The sequence below is a fragment of the Amblyraja radiata genome, chromosome 10 (assembly GCF_010909765.2).
Source record: "Amblyraja radiata isolate CabotCenter1 chromosome 10, sAmbRad1.1.pri, whole genome shotgun sequence".
NCBI classification, from domain to species: domain Eukaryota; kingdom Metazoa; phylum Chordata; class Chondrichthyes; order Rajiformes; family Rajidae; genus Amblyraja; species Amblyraja radiata.
This window is the reverse complement of record NC_045965.1, coordinates 62,520,090-62,538,711: the sequence shown is the minus strand read 5'-3', so window position 1 is coordinate 62,538,711 and position 18,622 is coordinate 62,520,090. Positions and strand designations below refer to the sequence as shown.

The following is an 18,622-nucleotide window of genomic DNA, read 5'->3' as shown; positions in this document are numbered from 1 at the left end:
TAATAATAATAATAAAGAATCTCATGCAATGTTGTTTCACTTGGCCAGTTTCAATCACGACTGATTTTTCCAGAAGTTCCATATTTTCAAAAGCAAATCACGAATAGTTAGGTATTAATTTTGTTCATCATCATCATCGTCGGTCACTCGAAACGAGTATGACTGTCCTCTCCTGAGGACGCCTGTGCGTGACTTTGTTTAACGTGGGGAGACTGGTGCACAGACAGCCACCACCACGGTCCTTGACAGATCTGGGTCAGGATCCAGTGGCATGGAGTCCAAGACGACCGGAGACCCTTTTCTGCTGCAGCCTTCATCCATCCGCCTTCCCAGCCGTTGTAAAGTCAGCCATCATCCTACGTTGAGGGTACACAAAATTGCTGGAGGAACTCAGCGGGTGCAGCAGCATCTATGGAGCGAAGGAAATAGGCGACGTTTCGGGCCGAAACCCTTCTTCAGACTGATGGGGGGTGGGGAAAGAAAGAAGGAAAAAGGGAGGAGGAGGAGCCCGAGGGCTGGCGGATGGGAGGGTGGGAGGAGACAGCTAGAGGGTGAAGGAAGGGGAGGGGACAGCACAGGCTAGCCAAATTGGGGGAATTCAATGTTGATGCCATAAGGGCGCAAGGACCCCAGACGGAATATGAGGTGCTGTTCCTCCAATTTCCGCTGTTGCTCACTCTGGCAATGGAGGAGACCCAGGACAGAGAGGTCGGATTGGGAATGGGAGGGGGAGTTGAAGTGCTGAGCCACCGGGAGGTCATGTAGGTTAAGGCGGACTGAGCGGAGGTGTTCGGCGAAACGGTCGCCCAACCTACGCTTGGTCTCACCGATGTAAATTAGCTGACATCTAGAGCAGCGGATGCAGTAGATGAGGTTGGAGGAGATACAGGTGAACCTTTGTCGCACCTGGAACGACTGCTTGGGACCTTGAATGGAGTCGAGGGGGGAGGTGAAGGGACAGGTGTTGCATTTCTTGCGGTTGCAACGGAAAGTGCCCGGGGAGGGGGTGGTGCGGGAGGGAAGGGAAGAATTGACGAGGGAGTTGCGGAGGGAGCGGTCTTTGCGGAAGGCAGACATAGGGGGAGATGGGAAGATGTGGCGAGTGGTGGGGTCACGTTGGAGGTGGCGGAAATGGCGGAGGATTATGTATCCTACGTTGAGGTCTTGGTTGGATTGCTCTTTGTCAGGGACCTCCCCCTTGACCTTACTGCCATGGGTGGCCCAACCAGGAGCATAGCTCCAGACGGCATCGCTCTCAGGATCTCAGGACAAACACAAGCTTCTCCACCACGACATGGTGACAATCCAATTGTAACAATGATATGTAACTATAAGGTCATAGGGTCATAAGTGATAGGAGCAGAATTAGGCCATTCGGCCTGTCGAGTCTGCTCCGCCATTCAATCATGGCTGATCTATCTCTCTCTCCTAACCACATTCTCCTGCCTTCTCCCCATAACCCCTGACACCCGTACTAATCAAGAATCTGTCATTCTCTGCCTTAAAAATATCCATTGACTTGGCCTCCACAGACTTCTGTGGCAATGAATTCCACAGATTCACCACCCTCTGACTAAGGAAATTCCTCCTCATCTCCTTCCCAAAGGAACATCCTTTAATTCTGAGGCTATGACCTCGAGTCCTAGACTCTCCCATTAGTGGAAACTTCCTCTCCACATCCACTCTATCCAGGCCTTTCACTATTCATTGTATTTACTTTGCACTAATCATTGTAATTATAAATAATATTCCATTATTAAATGCATGCATTCATCACCAACTTGATCCAACATTGACTTTCTTATTAAGAAATAATTCACTTAGAATATATAGCACTTTGGAATGAAGGGTAAAGCGGGTGAGAATAAAGTGGCATGAAATTTTTAGATATTTCAAATAAATCACCTTTTAAAAAGCATAGAGAAATGTATATAATGTTATAACATGAGCTAGTATAATGAATAGAAACATAGAAAATAATTGCAGGAGTAGGCCATTTGGCCCTTCGAGCCAGCACATGATCATCCAAAATCAGTACCCTGTTCCTGCGTTCTCCCCATATCCCTTGATTCCTTTCGCCTTAAGAGCTAAATCTACTTCCGAATACAGAGAATTATACTGAGAAAATAATTTATTTAGACTATATAGCACTTTGGAATGTTTAGTTTAGTTTAGTTTTAGTTTATTGTCACGGGTGCCGAGGTACAGTGAAAAGCTTTTGTTGCGTGCTAACCAGTCAGCGGAAAGACAATACATGATTACAATCGAGCCATGTGCAGTGTACACATACAAGGTAAAGGGAATAACGTTTAGTGCAAGGTAAAGCCAGTAAGGTCCGATCAAAGATAGTCGGGAGGGTCTCCAGTGAGGTAGATAGTAGTTCGGGACTGCTCTGGGACAAGTGTGCTATGTTATATAACTAGCTCGTATTATGAATGGTTGATGTAAGAGTACAATTCTATAAAATTAGCTGATATTATGAATAACAACAGAATTGATTTATTTAGACAATATAGCACTTTGGAATGAACGATAAAGTGCGTGAGAAAAGTATACAATTTTAAATGTGTGCTAATATTATTAATATTAGCACATAATATAATGCATAACGGACTACATCAACTTCTGTAGGGATGTTGTTGTGCCAGTAAGAACTGTTTGTTGCTTTCCCAATAACAAACCTTGGATTACAAGCAACATCAAGAGCCTCCTAAACGAGAAAAAGGAGGCTTTCAAGGTTGGTGATCGGGAAAAAATCAAGAGGGTACAGCACCACTTGAAAACGAGTTTGAAGCAGGCAAAAGGGGACTATAAAACGAAGCTGGAGAAGAAACTGCAGTACAACAACATCAAAGAGGTGTGGAGAGGAATGAAGACCATCACTGGCTTCAAGGAGAAGAGAAGCCAGCCGTCAGGAGACGTGGACAAGGCCAATGAGTTTAACCTGTTCTATAACAGGTTTGATCTGGTATCCCCTCCCTCCTCTACAGGTGCAGCCTCTCCCCCACCATCACCTCCACGAGGCAGCCCCCCCAACACCACAGCTGCAGCACCTCCTATGCCGGCATCTCCTCAACTGTTCTTCACGGCGGACGAGGTGAGAGCTGAGCTGAGAAAGTTGCGCCCTGGTAAAGCAGCTGGCCCTGATGGTGTATGTCCCAGGCTACTAAAAGACTGTGCGGCTCAGCTGGCGGAGCCGCTCCAGACCATTTTCAACCTGAGCCTCCAGTCAGGGAGGGTACCAGGTCTGTGGAAAACATCATGTCTCGTGCCGGTTCCCAAAGCAGGGTGGCCGACCGAGATCAACGACTACAGACCGGTGGCCCTTACATCCCATATCATGAAAACAATGGAGCGGCTACTCATTCGTCTCCTGAGACCACAAGTCCAGCACGCACTCGACCCACTACAGTTTGCATACCAGGAGAACATTGGGGTGGATGACGCAGTCCTCTACATGCTGCACCGGATCTACTCCTTTTTGGACAAACCCGGTGGCTATGTGAGGATTATGTTCTTCGACTTTTCAAGTGCGTTCAACACCATCCAACCCCTGATTCTGAATGACAAGCTTAAGAAGATGGGGGTGGATTCCACATTTATCTCCTGGATATACGACTACCTGACGGGTCGACCACAGTTTGTCAAGCTGGGGGACAGTGTGTCTGGCACAGTGGTGTGCAATGTTGGAGCCCCACAGGGAACGGTTCTGGCCCCGTTCCTCTTCACCCTGTATACAGCAGACTTTAACTATAAGTCTGACACATGCCACGTACAGAAATACTCAGATGATACGGCGATTGTGGCATGTGTAAGGAACGGGCAGGAGGAGGAATACAGGAACTTGACCAGTGCCTTTTGTGCCTGGAGTGAAGAGAACTGTCTCACCCTGAACACAACTAAGACTAAAGAGATGGTGGTTAACTTTGGCAGGTCCAAGCTCCCCCTTCAGCCGGTCAACGCTGCAGGGGCTGACATTGAGGTGGTGCAGACATATAAATACCTTGGAGTGCACCTTGACAACAAACTGGACTGGTCTGTCAACTCTGACTCCCTCTACAAAAAAGGCCAGAGCAGACTCTTTTTCCTCAGAAGGCTCAAATCCTTCAATGTGTGTAAGGATATGCTGCACATGTTTTACAACACAGTGGTCGCAAGTGTTATTTTCTACGCTGTTGTCTGCTGGGGCAACAGCATTAGTGCAAAAAACAATAGGAAGCTGGTCAAACTGGTTAAACGAGCTAGCTTAGTGCTGGAGGGGAGAGTAGACTCTGGGATGGATGTGCTTGAGAGGCGTATGAGGCACAAGGTGCAGGTCATCCTGAAAAACCCCGGGCATCCCCTCCATGTAATTCTGGAGAGTCAAAAGAGTACTCGGAACAACAACCGGCTCCTCTCCCTGCCCTGTAGAACGGAGCGGTTCAGGAGATCCTTCACCCCTGCAGCCATTAGATTTTATAATTCGGACCGCTAGGCTGTAGGGGGATGCATTTTGCAATTATTAATGTTTAACTGTTAATTATTGGTCTTTTAAAGTATTTATTGCTCTCAGGTAGTGTCCACATTGTATTCTATGTATTTTCTGTCTGCGTTCGTTTTGAATCTGTGGGTTTGTTGGTTGGGAGCTTCTGGACATCTGAATTTCCCTGAGGGGATCGATAAAGTATTTATTATTATTATTATTATTATTATTAATTAATTGGTGCAGGGGAGCAAATTTGTCAAATTATCTAATGTTATGAATAAGAAAATAATTCATTTATTTGGACAACATAGCATAATGGAAGGAAGGATAAGGTGGACGAGAAAAATATGCAATTTTATAACATGTGCTGGTATAATGAATTGAGAGTTATATCAAGAACATTATGGATTCAGGCAATATAGTGCTACAGGATGAAGGATAAAGTGGATGATAAAAATATATAATTTTATAAAATGACCGAGTATAACAAATGCAGAGAGATGGTTGGTGCAGAAGTGCAATTTTATAAAAAGGAGCTAAATTATTAATAATAAAAATGTAATTAATTTAGACAATTAATTAATTAAGTGGATTAGAAAAGTGTACAATTTTATAACAAGCAACTATGACTAATGTGGAGAGGTGCTTGTGTACAATATTATAAATGAGCTGGTGTAAAGGTGTAAGGAGGACTGGTTGCTGAGCCCTGTGTGGATGTTGTCCCAGTCTCAGTGCCAGGGACTAAGCCAGTGCCCCTCTGTGTTGTAGAAAGGAACTGCAGATGCTGGTTTAAACTGAAGACAGTCACAAAATGCTGGAGTAACTCAGCGGGACAGGCAGCATCTCTGGAGAGAAGGAATGTGTAACATTTCGGATCAGGTCCCTTCTTCAGACTGTGTCCCTTCACTATGTTCTGTCCGAGTGGCTGCGTGAACCAGTGCCTCCACTGCGTGCTGTCCCAGTCTCAATGCCAGGTAGTGCCCCTCCCTGTGGTCTGCCCCAGTGCCTGATCAGGTGCATTCCACTGGGACCTGTCTCAGTGCCAGTACCCTCTACTGTGTTCTGTCCCAGTGCCTCCTCTCTGCTCTACCCCAGAGCTCTCTACTCTGCTCTGTCCCAGTGCCCCATCAATGTGCTCTGTCCTAGTGTGTCTGTGTGCTCTGTGTCCCAGTGTGTGTGCGTCTGTGTAACAGTGTATCTGTGTCCCAGTGTGCCCTGTGTACCAGTGCGTGCCTGTGTACCAGTGTGTCCCTGTGTACCAGTGTGTCCCTGTGTACCAGTGTGTGCCTGTGTACCAATGTATCTGTGTCCCAGTGTGTTCCTGTGTCCCAGTGTGTGTGTCCCAGTGTGTTCCTGTGCCCCAGCACACATACTAGAGGAGCTCTATGATCTGTGTGTCCCAGTGTATCTGGGCCCTGCCAGTGTGTGTGTGTGTGTGTGTGTGTGTGTCCCAGTGTATGTCCCAGTGTGTGTGTGTGTGTCTGTCTACCAGTGTGTGTGTGTGTGTGTCTGTCTACCAGTGTGTGTGTGTGTGTCTGTCTACCAGTGTGTGTGTCTGTCTACCAGTGTGTGTGTGTGTGTGTGCGTCTGTCTACCACTGTGTGTGTGTGTGTCTGTCTACCAGTGTGTGTGTGTGTCTGTCTACCAGTGTGTGTGTGTGTCTGTCTACCAGTGTGTGTGTCCCAGTGTGTGTGTGTGTCTGTCTACCAGTGTGTGTGTGTGTGTCCCAGTGTGTGTCCCAGTGTGTGTGTGTGTCCCTGTGCCCCAGCACACATACTAGAGGAGCTGTGTAGGATGTGTGTGTCCCAGTGTACCTGGGCCCTGCCTGTGTGTGTGTGTGTGTCCCAGTGTGTGTGTGTGTGTCCCAGTGTGTGTGTGTGTGTCTGTCTACCAGTGTGTGTGTGTGTGTGTCTGTCTACCAGTGTGTGTGTGTGTGTCTGTCTACCAGTGTGTGTGTGTGTGTCCCTGTGCCCCAGCACACATACTAGAGGCGCTGTGTAGGATGTGTGTGTCCCAGTGTACCTGGGCCCTGCCTGTGTGTGTGTGTGTGTCCCAGTGTGTGTCCCTGTCTACCAGTGTGTGTGTGTGTGTGTGTCCCAGTGTGTGTGTGTGTATGTGTCCCTGTGCCCCAGCACACATACTAGAGGAGCTGTGTAGGATGTGTGTGTCCCAGTGTACCTGGGCCCTGCCTGTGTCTGTGTGTGTCCGGCGCGGGGCATTGTGGGAGGCGGCGCGGCCAGGCCAAGATGGCGGCGGCAGCGGGCCGGCGCGGAAGTGAGGTCAGTGCAGCGGGGCCCGGGGAGAGAGAGTGTGTGAGGGGGGGGGCGACCCCATCGGGGGGGGGGGGCCCGGGGGCGGCGGGGCAGAGGGTGGGTGGGGGCGGGGGCCGTCTCCCGCTGCAGGGTGTGTGTGGGGATTAACACCCCGCCCCTCTACAGACCCCCCCTCCTTGTCTCACATCTCCCCCACTTCCCCCCTCACTCTCTCCCCCTCACTCTCCTCCCCATCACTCCCCCCCCTCACTCTCCCCCTCTCCCCATCACTCTCTCTCCATCACTCTCTCTCCCCCTCCCCATCATCCACCCCCCTGCTCATCACTCCCTCCCCCTCTCCCCATCACTCTCCCCCCCTCTCCATCACACTCCCCCTGCCCATCACAACCCCCCCTCACTCTCCCCCCCTCCCCATCATCCACCCCCCCTACTCATCACTCTCTCTCCCCCCCTCCCCATCACTCTCACCCGCCCCCCAGCACTCTTCCCCCCCCCCCCTCCCCTTCACTCTCCCCCCCCTCCCCTTCACTCTCCCCCCTCATCACTCTTCTCTCCCCATCACTCTCTTCCCACCCCTTCCAACATCACTCTCCCACCATGTCCCCTTCCCCGCCCCGGCCTCTGTGTCCCTCCTCCTGCCCCCCCCCCCCTCCTCCTTCTCCATCCTCCCCAACTCCAACCCCCCCCCCAATACGCCCTTCACTCCCCCAGCACCCACCTCTGCTCTTCCTCCCTGCCTCAGTGACACTCCCACCCCCTCTGAGTATTTTCCTCAACCCCCCCCCCACCCTTGTCCTTTCCTTATCCCAAGGAAGAAGAGAGAAGATAAATCCTTGGGCAAGTAGACAATGTTCCCTCAGGTGCCCTGATCTGCTTTTATCAGGGCTGTTTATATCCATTGAAACACCTCCTCTGGGGAGATTCAGGGTCACTAAATAAAACTGCATGCGTATAAATACTACAACATGTGTATATTGTACATAAAGAAAATATGATGCAATTGCTTGATTATATATAACAGCATTGATTGCTCACACTCAATTACCCAGTGAGTTGTTGGAATTTCTCTGTGTACACTTGTGTGCTTGTACATCTCGAGGTTTAGTTTAGTTTATTGTCACGTGTACCAAGGTACAGTGAAAGGCTTTTTGTTGCATGCTATCCAGTCAGCAGAAAGACAATACAATCAAGCAATTCACAGTGTACAGGTACAATTTAGTGCCAGTAAAATCCAATCAAAGATAGTCTGAGGGTCACCAATGAGGTAGATAGAAGTTCAGGACAGTTCAGTTGTGGTAGGGTGAATCAGTTGGCTGATAACAGCTGAGAAGAAACTGTCCCTGAATTTGGAGGTGTGTGTCTTCTCACTTCTATACATTTTGCCTGATGGGAGTGGGGGAGAAGAGGGAGTGGCAATGGGTGCGACATGTCCTTGATTATGCTGCTGGCCTTGCCGAGGCAGCGCGAGGTGTAAATGGAGTCAATGGACGGGAGGTTGGTTTGTGTGACGGTATGGGTTGCGTCCACGATACGCTGCAAATTCTTGCGGTCGTGACGGAGCTGTTCCCAAACCGTGCTGCGATGCATCCCGATAAAATGCTTTCTACAGCGCATCTGTAGAAGTTGGTGAGAGTTGTTGGGGACATGTCAACTTCCTAAACCTTCTGAGGAAGTCGAGGTGTGCCCCATTGATGTGTATATTGTATATCAGAAAGTATTATGCAATTACTGATTCTATGTAATAGCATTTAGTTTATCTTTCATTCATTTGATCTATATCTCACAACATCACCATCTATATCTCTTGTTTCCCTTTCAGTTCAGTTTAGTTTATTGCCACGTGTACCGAGGTACAGTGAAAAGCTTTTGTTGTGTGCTAACCAGTCAGCAGAAAGACAATACATGATTACAATCAAGCCATTTACAGTGTATAGATAGATACGTGATAAGGGAATAAAGTTTACTACAAGGCAAAGCCAGTAAAGTCCGATCAAGGATAGTCCGAGGGTCACCAATGAGGTAGATAGTTGTTCAGCACTGCTCTCTGGTTGTGGTAGGATGGTTCAGTTGCCTGATAACAGCTGGGAAGAAACTGTCCCTGAATCTGGAGGTGCTCACGCTCACACTTACACTTAACCACACACACTCAATCACGCTCACGCTCAAACACACAATCACACTCCCGCTGAAACACGCTCACACTCACACACAATCACACTCACACTCAATCACGATCCCATTCAATCATTCAGTGAGTCATTGAATTTTTTAAGTGTACACTTGTGTGCTTGTACATCTCAAGGTACATGTGGTTTGATGTGTGCGTAGCAGCCTATTCCACTCGGGAGTACACAACGAGTGCATTAATTTCACTTGCAGCAGATCTGGTGGGCAGTGTGTCTCGCACGTCGGCTTTGTGTGCACTTTACGGCGAGGCAAGCCCCGTTTTTATTTGGTGATAAATATGCGGAACACGTGTGCTTGGTGCAGTTTCTGCCGATGCAGTCGTGGCTTCCCCCAGCGAAGGAGTATGTTTGTTTAATTTCGCTTTCAAAGTCTCCGGTACTTTTTTGTGCGTGTGCGTGTGTGGAGCGCGGCTGTGCGGCTGAACGCACTCCCCTCGCACATGTTTCAGCAGAATGGTCATTTTAAGGTCAGTTTGCAATCGGAAACATCTCTGAACGTTAGTTTTTGTGTGTGTGTGAGTGTTTCTGGGGCAGGTGTAAGTTTCCTCCACGTGTGCGTGCGTTCAAGGCACACACTGTCGGGCCATGTGCTTTAATAGCGTATTAAAATGCCGAGCGGCGCGGTCAAATCTTTTGTACTCTGATTGTATTAGATTTACAACTAATTTTATTCTTGTCTTTCCCGTGAGTCCACGGGCAGATAGATCACTTGTTTCCTCATTCTTTTTTTCGTGTTGCTGCCTCTGTATCCAAATCATAAGGCAGCCAGCCATCTGGGTAGAACCGAGTGTTTTTGTTCGTGTTGTTTTGATTAATACCCTTCTGTTCCTGTCTCCATCAGAGGTGCTCTAACTCGGCCTCCCATGCATTGACCAGCGAGTAGAGAGCTAGCTAGACTTCCTCTCATTGTGGTGGTGGCCTACTCTATTTTTAACATTGAGCATTTGAATCTGTTGTTTGGTAAAAGACTGTGCTGGTTGTTTTTGTTTTCTTCACTGGTTGATAGACTCCAAGCAAGAACTAAATGGTGAAGGAAACTTGTAATCTGCTTGATTTGTTTCAGTTTTGGAGGTACAGTGCAGAAACAGGCTCTTCAGCCCACCAAGTCCGTGCCAGCTAGCGATAACCCCCCCCCCCCCTCCTGTGCATTAACACTATCCTACACACTTGGGACAATGTTTACAATTTTACTGTAGCTAATTAATCGACAAACCTGTATGTCTTTGGAGAGTTAGAGGAAACCGGAGCACCCGGGAAAAACCCCATGCGGTCACAGGGAGAACGTGCAAACTCCGTACAGTTAGTTTTAAAACGAACTTGCATATATGATGTGACTGGGAATAGAATAAAATATCCCATGGTGCTTTAGAGCATCTATAGACAACCTTAAAAGTGCTGGAGGAATTCAGAGGGTGAGGCAGCATCTATGGAGCGAAGGAATGGGTGACGTTTCGGGTCGAGACCCTTCTTCAGAGGGTCAGGCAACATCTGCAATGGTATGGACAGGCGGCGTTTCAGGTTGGGCCTCTTCTTCTGAAGAAGGGTCTCGATCCGAAACGTCGCCTATTCCTTCTCTTCATAGATGCTGCCTCACCCGCTGAGTTTCTCCAGCATTTTTTGTCTACCTTAGACGGCACCCGTAGTCAAGATCAAATCCTGGTCTCCAATGCTGGAGAGGATCAACTCTACCGCTGCGCCACCATGATAGTGAATACCAACTGCATATAAACTCCCGCTCCATAATGCACGGCAGTGCATTTTAAAAAGACACAAGGCATTGGCAAAAACTGGTATTGTTGTATTAGGGACAGTCAGTTTTATTCTCCTGAAATCGACAGCACTTTAGTGTTTGAATGTATGTATCCAGGGTTTAGTTTCGTTAGTTTATTGTCACGTGTACCGAGGTCCAGTGAATAGCTTTTGTTGCGTGCTAACCGGTGAATGAAAAGACAAAACATGATTGCAATCGAGATGTCCACAGTGTATAGTTACAGAAACTAGATTGTTATGTGTGCGCTACACTTTTGAACTAAAGTCTGAAGAAGGATCCTGACCCTTCTTCCATGGAGGCCTGGCCTGCTAAGTTACTCCAGCATTTTGTGTATTTTTTTGTAAACCACCATCTGCAGTACCTTGTATTTGTTGAACTGAAGTGTTTTGTTGGTAAGGATAGGGTGAAACAGGCCCTTCAGCCTAACTTGCCCACACCGACCAACATGTCCTTGTTACACTAGTCCCACTTGCCTGCGTTTGGCCCATCTCCCGCTAAACCTGTCCTATCTGTGTACTTGTCTAATTGCTTCTTAATCATTGGGATAGTCCCTGTCTCAACCACCAGCTTGTTCCATACACCCACCACCCGTTGTGTGAAAAAGCTACCCCTCAGATTCCTATAAAATTTTCCCTCCTTCACCTTAAATCAATGTCCTCTGGTACTCGATTCCCCTTACTCTGGGCAAGAGACTCTGTGCACAGGGGGTGGAAATCCTGGGGGGGACAGGGGGTGCACCCCCCCCTCGCTTTAAGAGGTGGGGGACAATCTCCCCCATATTTTGTAATCCGGACTTTATCAGCTGCTTTCTAAGGACTGGATAGGCCCGTTTGCGGGGCCTTTCAGCGCCCGGCGCAGCTTAAAATCAAACTGCTGCATCGAGCTCCCGATGTTGAAGCCCCCGCCGGCCGATGAAAGACCCCGCGAACGAGCCGATTCAAGCCCCATGATTCGGGGCGGAAGAAGCTGCTGTTGCTGGAGTTCGGAGTCGGTCACCAACCAGGTCAGCTCCCAATGTTACCGTCCACAGGGCCCATGGCCGAAGCCTTGCGTGTGTGCGCGTGCGTGTGTGTATGCGCATGCGCGCGCGCGGCCGCCAAGAAATTATGTCCCCCGCATGTTTTGACAGCAATTTCCGAGCCTGTGCGTCTACCCGATCTATTCCTCTCATGATTTTATACACCTCTATAAGATCACCCCTCACCCTTTTGTGTGAGGGAATTGTAATATAAAGGACAAAGCTGGAACCATCCAGACATTTTGCTTTCATAGTCGGACGGTTTGATATCAAGTCCCAAACTAGTGACTTAACTTCAAAAATGTGGGTTGATACCCTATTGAACATGCTGTAGTTTGGGATGCTACACAGCAGCTCTATCTATAATGTGGCCCTCTATATCGAATGGTGTGGCAGTTATATCTTTATATCTTTATCAATATTCTTCAATCAGCATTACTAAAAACGCATCAGATAGACAAAATGCTGGAGTAGGTTAGTTTAGAGAAACAGTGCGGAAACAGGACCTTCGGCCCACCGACCCCCGCACATCAACACCACCCCACACACACCAGGGACAATTTTATATTTATACCAAGCCAATTAACCTATGTCTTTGGAGTGTGGGTACAGAAGATCTCGGAGAAAACCCACGTGGGTCATGGGGAGAACGTACAGACTCCGTACAGACAGCACCCGTGATCAGGATGGAACCTGGGTCACTGATGCTTTGAGGCAGCGACTCTACCGTTGTGCCACTGTGCCGCCCTGTCCCGTTTAGTCAGGAAAGTTTGACAGACCCAAGATGGAGGATGGTTTTTATTTAGATTTGCAGCATTTAATAATTCATTCCTTTCCACTGCTCTGCAAACATCTTATCATATCCGCATTTAAAATCAACTAGCATATATGATGTGACTGGGAATAGAATAAAACATCCCAGAGTGCTTGAGAGCATCTATAGACAACCTTAAACGTACTGGAGGAATTTGGAGGGTCGGGCAACGTTTGCAATGGCATGGACAGACAGCGTTTCAGGTTGGGCCTCTTCTTCGGAATGATTTTAGTTGGTGAGGGGTGGGGGCGGGGGGGGGGGTGTAGATAGCTGGAAAAGAGAGTGAGGTAGAGTGGGTGATAGGTGGCTTTTCCATGTCTCTTGTTTCCCTCTACCCTGACTCTCACTATGAAGAAGGGTCTCGACCCGAAACATCACCCATTCCTTCTCTCCAGAAATGTTGCCTGTCCCGCTGAGTCACTCCAGCATTTTGATTCTATCTTCAGTGTAAACCAGCATCTTCAGTTCCTTCCTACATGGAGACTAATAGGTGTTCACCATCTCTGGTGACAAGGCAGAAGCAGGATGTGAACTGCCTGAATGTCTGTGGTGAGAGAACTCTCTAATAGCCCTGTCCCACGGTACGAGTTCATTCCAAGAGCTCTCCCGAGTTTGCCCTGATTCGAACTCGGAGATTTACGGTAATGGCCGCTCGTCGGTACTCGGGGCTCTCGTGGACATTTTTCAACATGTTGAAAAATCTTCACGAGTCTTCCCGTGCTTACCTACCATTAGCGACTCTTCCCGAGTACCTGCCGTTAGCGTTATGAGCCACTAAGAGACGTCCCCGAGCTCCGACGTACCCGCTACATTCATTCTCCGTGCTTACCACGAGTTTGATTTTTTTCAAACTCGGGAGAGCTCTTGGAATGAACTCGTACCGTGGGACAGGGCTTTAAGTTTCAAAAGAGAAAATCTATCATTGCCTATTTTTTATTTTACCCTGCAACTCAGCTGAAGATAGTTGGTGTGTATTATAATCTTAATACTATTTAACGGTGTGTATCACAAATATTTGGATCATGCATCGAATGAAAGGCTTCAATCATTTTCTTTAGGATATGATAGAGAGATACAGAACGGAAATCAGCCCTTTGGCCCTCGCCGACCATTAACCACTCATTTCCACTAATCCTACACTAGTGTAGGGCAACTTTATTTTGTCCATATTGTTATCAATTCCCCCAGATTCAACCAGTCACCTACACACAAAGCAATTTGCAGTCGCTAATTAACCTACCAACCCACACGTTTTAGTTTTTGGGTTTAGAGAAACAATGCAGACACAGGCCTCTTAGCCCACTGAGTCTGTGTCGATCACCCCGTACATCAGCACTATCCTACACACTAGGGACAATTTACAATTTTTCCGAAATCAATTAACCTACAAACCTGTGTGTCTTTGGAGTGTCGGAGGAAACTGAACCCACGCAGTTCACAGGGAGAACGTACAAACTCCGCACAGACAGCACCCGTAGTCGGGATTGAACCCACGTCTTTGGGATGTGGCAGTAAACCAGAGCAGCTGGAGGAAACCCACGCAGTTCACAGGGAGAACATGCAAACTCCGCACACACAGCACCCGAGGTCAGGATTGAACCTGGGTTTATACGCGCAATGCCGGAGTAACTCAGCGGGACTGGCAGCATCTCTGGATAGAAGGAATGGGTGCTGTTTCGGGTCAAGACCCTCAGGCTCCATCTTCGGTGCAAACCAGCATCTGCAGGTCCTTCCTACACATTGAACCGGGGTTTCTGGCACTGTGATGCAGCACCTGTAAAAGTTGCAACACAATGCTACCCTACATATGGATGTACAAACTGAGTTTGTATACTTTGCACATTTTGTTTTAATTTCCAGCTTCTAATATTGTATTTTGGGCTAGATTGGATCAGGCCTGCAAAAGCATTGAACAGAAACATTATTCAGTTGGATTCTTTGACTCCACCAGTTTCAATTCATGAAGGAGATTTTGTGCCAAAATGTTGTTTAAAAAAAGCAAAGGAGGAATGTGAGCTGACATTACTGCACCATCAGTCGTAGCTATTCACATTTTATATATCAGCGATTCTAGGGACACCAGCTGAATATGAATCTTCAAAAGCCCCATTGTTGCTGCAGCTTGTCAAGTGACGTGACTTTTCCTGTGAACGGTCTATCCTCTCCTAGATTTCTCTTTGGGTCTCACTTCTAGCAGTGGCTTTATTCCAGTAGCCACTTTGAGTAGGTGGAATGGATTCCTAGTTCTTGCCTGTAACCAGTGCTTTGATTATTTTTTTTTCACATGTAGTCAGCACTTATTGTGAAGTTTTTTTTCCTCCCCCATGCGCGCGGTAGGAGGTTTAGTTTACGAGACACAGCGTGGAAGCAGGCCCTTCGGCCCACCAAGTCCGCACTGACTAGCGATCCCCGCACATTAACGCTATCCTAACACACGGGGCAATTTACAATTGTACCAAGCCAATTAGACCACAAACCTGTTTAAGAAGGAACTGCAGATGCTGGAAATGCAAAGGTACACAAAAATGCTGGAGAAACTCAGCGGGTGCAGCAGCATCTATGGAGCGAAGGAAATAGGCAACGTTTCGCCCCGAAACGTTGCCTATTTGCTTCGCTCCATAGATGCTGCTGGACCCTCTGAGTTTCTCCAGCATTTTTGTGTACCTTAGCCCACAAACCTGTATGTCTTTGGCGTGTGGGAGGAAACAGGAGCACGTGGCGAAAATCCACACAGGTCACAGAAAGAACGTACAAACTCCGTACTACCTTGTCATAATAATAATAATAATAATAATAATAAATACTTTATTGATCCCCTCGGGGAAATGTCCAGAAGCCCCCAACCAACAAACCCACACATTCAGAATGAAAGCAGACAGAAAAAACATACAATACAATGTGGACAATACTTGAGAGCAATAAATACTTAAAAAGACCAATAATTAACTATTTAAAAAAAATGCAAAACGCGGGCAGAGCTAGGAGAGCTGGTTGGCATAAGCATGTACACTCTAGTGTGTGGAAATGTGTGAGAGTCAGGGGGTTGTGGGGCGAAGCTAGGGGAACGGGGTTGAGAGGGAAAGATAGATCAGATGCGATTGAATGGCAGAGTAGACGAATGGCAGATGGGCCGAATGGCCTAATTCTGCTCCTATATTTTATCGTTCGTTCGCTCATGGGTCAGACGATGGAGCTCGCTGTTGGCTTGTGTCGTCGTCCAACATGTTGACAGAATTGTCGCCCGACGCGTCACAGCGTGCGTCGCATCGTCGCTTCCAGGGATGGCCACGAGGAGGCTTCTGTCATGATCCCCATGATTATGAAGTTTATAGAAACATAGAAAATAGGTGCAGGAGTAGGCCATTCGGCCCTTCGAGCCTGCACCGCCATTCAATATGATCATGGCTGATTATGATTATGATATGATATGATTATGAAGTTATGAAAGGGAAATAATTAGGTGAATAGGCAGATAGAATATAACGTGGTAAAAATATGACCATACGCTTTGGATTTTTTTTTAATGGTTAGAGATTGCACGGTGATAATGTTCAAAGAGACCTTGTACATAAATCATTGCATAATAACATTCAGCACAGCGCCAAAGGCCGAAGTTCAGTCCCGACTTGGGGCGCTGCCTGTGCGGACTTTGCTCCTTCTCCCTCTGACCATGTGGGTTTCTTCCGAATGCCCCGGTTTCCCTCCTCATCCTAAAGACGCGAGGGTTTGTAGGTAAATTATGCTCCAGATTTGCCCCCTGATGTGTATGGAGCGGATGAGAAAGTGAGATGACATAGCAGTAGTGTGTCGAGGTGATCGATGGTTGACAATAGGTGCAGGAGTAGGCCATTCAGCCCTTCGAGCCAGCACTGCCATTCAATGTGATCGTGGCTGATCATCCCCAATCAGTACCCCGTTCCTGCCTTCTCCCCATATCCCCTGACTCCGCTATCTTTAAGAGCCCTATCTAGCTCTCTCTTGAAAGCATCCAGAGAACCCGCCTCCACCGCTCGCTGAGGCAGAGAATTCCACACTCACCACTCTCTGTGAGAAAAAGTGTTTCCTCGTCTCCGTTCTAAATGGCTTACCCCTTATTCTTAAATTGTGGCCTCTGGTTCTGGACTCCCCCAACATCGGGAACATGTTTCCTGCCTTGGCATTGACTTGGTGGGTCGAAGGGCCTGCTTCCATGTTGTATTTCTAATCAAAACTAAAGTTAGTCACTATAATGTTTAAGAAGGAACTGCAGATGCTGGAAAATCGAAGGTAGAATGCTGGATAAACTCAGCGGGTGAGGCAGCATCTATGGAGCGAAGTTAATAGGTGACGTTTCGGGTCGAGACCCTTCTCCAGCATTTTTGTCCACCTTAGTCACTACAATTATATTTTTGGTCACTGAAGATCTGCTCTCTTTGTTAACAAATTGAGTTTAGGTATTTACAAATCTGGTACTCAGAGGCAAGAGGCGAAAATGAATTAGTTATTTGATTCCGTGCAATAAACACAAACGGTGTTTCCCTGAGTGCAGTGTCTTAACTTTATTATCTTTGATCTTAAACTTGCCCACTGCTTGCTTGCTTGCTGTATTGTTCAGGTGGAGAGGATATCAGGTTTTGAAACAGGAAATATAGGGCTGTGGGCATAAAACAAAAGGAAGTTCTTTGTATTTGATGGCTGTTCGCTGGTGAATCATTGCCTTCACCTGTCTCCGCCCTGTCTAAATCACTCCATGTTTTATATTCCTTTAATACTTGTGTGGCATGGTGGTGTAGCTGTAGAGCTACTGCCTTACAGCGCCAGAGACCCGGGTTCGATTCTGCCGACGGGTGCTGTCTGTACGTTCTCCCCGTGACCAATGTGGGTTTTCTCCGAGATCTCCGGTTTCCTCCCACACTCCAAAGACGTACAGGTTTGTAGATTAATTGGCTTGGTATGAATGTACAATTGTCCCTAGTGTGTGTAGGGTAGTGTTAGTGTGCGGGGATCGCTGGCCAGTGCCGTATCGGTGGGCCGAAGGGCCTGTTCCTGAGCTGTATCTCTGAACTAAACTAAACTTCCTTCTTTGCCCAAATCCTAACATTTCCTTGAATAAATCTGCTATGGTATTTTGTTCAGCAACAGTTGAGGTTTTATTAGCTGTGAAAATACAAATTGGGCCATCCTGCATCTGGATTTGTGATTTATGTTTTAAAATTACTACTTCCTCTCTTGAAGGCTGCAACATTGGGTTGCAGTTCCAAATGTGCTGTCTAATCCCTGACATCTCACTGAGATGGCAATTCCACGTGTATTATTCGTGCTCTATGCAAGTAAAATGTTGGGCTGTACATTTAGTTTTGTTTGGAGATACCATGCACCGAGTCCGCACCCACCAGCGATCCCCGCGCATTAACACCACCCTACACACACTAGGTTGTCGGAGGAAACCGAAGATCTCGGAGAAAATCCACGGGAAGAAGGCACAGACTCTTGTACAGACGGCACCCGTAGTCGGGATCGAACCCGGGTCTCTGGTGCTGTAAAGGGCATGTCCCACGTGGGCGACATTTTCGGCGACAGCCTAAAAAGAGGTTGTCGCGTCGTGGTCGGATCGTGACACGTGGTGACACGCGGTAACGCGCGATGTCCACCTGCCGCCCCAGGATTTTGGAATGTTCAAAATCCTTGCGCGACATCTGCGTGTCTTAACCTGTCCCGCGCCCTTTCACACGATGACGTGCGGTGACGTACGGTCATTGCCTATGCTCATTTATTTTGCATCACCATGCGCCACCAGTACGTTGTCGTGCGTCATGATGCGTCACAGGCGCTGCCGTATGTTGTCGCATGCTGTCCTATGGTGACGCATGGTAATGCGTGGAAATTGGTGACGCATAGTGAAGTGCCTTGACACATCCGGTCGAACTTCAGGCAACATCGGGCGTCAGTCACTGACGGCCGTCGTCGTCCATAACATCGCAAAGTGGGACAGGCCTTTAAGGCAGCAACTCTACCGCTGAGCCACTGTGCCGCCCCAAGAGAAGTTGAAGAGAATAGGCTATTGCTTCACTAGGTTGGAAACTTGCAACTTCCATGAAGCATTATTGGGGAACCGT

At 47.7% G+C, this 18,622-nt stretch overlaps 1 protein-coding gene across 2 annotated transcripts in view; it reads left to right on the top strand.

Annotated features, from left to right (window-relative positions):
* The first annotated feature begins 6,693 nt into the window (after positions 1 to 6,693).
* zzz3 (zinc finger ZZ-type containing 3) overlaps positions 6,694 to 18,622 on the top strand; it is a 137,598-nt gene continuing 125,669 nt past the window's right edge. Inside the window, exon 1 of one of the 2 annotated variants that reach the window (XM_033029034.1) lies at positions 6,694 to 6,744. The gene's annotated coding sequence lies outside the window, so the exon portion shown is untranslated. Of the gene's footprint in view, positions 6,745 to 9,056; positions 9,392 to 18,622 lie in introns of those variants that run through there. The other variant, XM_033029035.1, reaches the window with a different exon arrangement.